This window comes from Elaeis guineensis, chromosome 4 (genome assembly GCF_000442705.2).
Source record: "Elaeis guineensis isolate ETL-2024a chromosome 4, EG11, whole genome shotgun sequence".
NCBI classification, from domain to species: Eukaryota; Viridiplantae; Streptophyta; class Magnoliopsida; order Arecales; family Arecaceae; genus Elaeis; species Elaeis guineensis.
Genome location: NC_025996.2, coordinates 119,629,891 through 119,631,118, shown reverse-complemented (window position 1 = coordinate 119,631,118; position 1,228 = coordinate 119,629,891). Strand labels below are relative to the sequence as shown.

At 40.6% G+C, this 1,228-nt stretch overlaps 1 non-coding gene across 1 annotated transcript; it reads right to left on the bottom strand.

Moving 5' to 3' along the window:
• Positions 1–355: 355 nt before the first annotated feature.
• LOC140857636 (small nucleolar RNA R71) lies at positions 356–462 on the bottom strand. The gene has a single exon (XR_012141128.1). It is a non-coding gene; the product is annotated as a small nucleolar RNA R71 (small nucleolar RNA).
• Between the last annotated feature and the right edge of the window lie 766 nt (positions 463–1,228).

Genomic DNA, 1,228 nt, shown 5'->3' with positions numbered 1-1,228 from the left:
CCAACCCATGACCCTTAAAGATTTGTGTTATCCAGTTGGCTCCATCCAACCATCTTGTATCAGGTTGCCACAACCCACAGCTAACAATTTTGAAATCAAACCTCAAATCATAAATATGCTTCCAAAATTCATAGGATTAGAGGATGCTTATATATTTATTAGAGAATTTGAGGAGGTATGTGCAACCATGAAACTGCAATTAACAGAGGATGAGGTCAAACTTAGATTAATCAACTTTGCCCTTAAGGACAATGCTAAGAAGTGGCTTTATAGTCTGCCAAACTATTCTGTCACTACCTGGGAGGGCTTTGTGAGAACATTTTTAAAAAAATATTTCCCCCATCATAAAACAGCTAGGATTAGGAATGAAATAAATCAATTTTACCAACTAGCTGGTGAATCATTTTGGAAGTACTTTGATCGTTTCAAGAATCTTTTGACCCAATGCCCACACCATGGAATAGAAACTTGGAGACTATGCCAGATCATCTATGAGGGGTTAGATTCAAACTCAAGAACCATGCTAGAGTCCATGTGCCAAGGCCAATTTATGGACAAAGAAACTACTGAAGCTTGGCAATTCTTAGAAGACCTAGCCGAGAAAAATTTACAGTGGGAAACAACTAGGGAACCTGATAAAGCTACACCTTCAAGAGGAGGAATGCATCAAATTCAACCAACCCTAGCATCAGAGGCCAAGATTGCAACCTTAACACGTAGATTGGAAGCCTTAGAATTACAGAGACCAGCCAATGTAAATCAAATATCTGCACCCATGTGTAAAGGGTGCAATGCACCAGACCATGTCTTAGAAGAATGTTCCTACTCGAATGAGTGTACACAGGTGAATGCCACCTATCAAGGACCATTGAACAATCCTTATGCACCCACATATAACCCAGGTTGGAGGAATCACCCGAATTTCTTATGGTCCCAGAATCCTAATGTAGGCAATCCAAATTTCAATCAGCAAAATCTAAGGTCCAACCCAGTAATGAACAACCCGCCAGGCTTCCATGATAATGACAAGAAAATTACCTCTTTAGAGAAAAGCCTAGAAGCCATGATGAAGACACATACCAGCTTTATGCAAACCACGGGTCAACTCATAAATAATAACACCCAAGCTATAGCCCGTCTGGAAATGCAAGTAAGTCAGCTGGCTTCGACCATTAGTGAACGAGAACATGGTAGGTTACCTAGCCAACCTGAGCCAAATCCTAGGAAC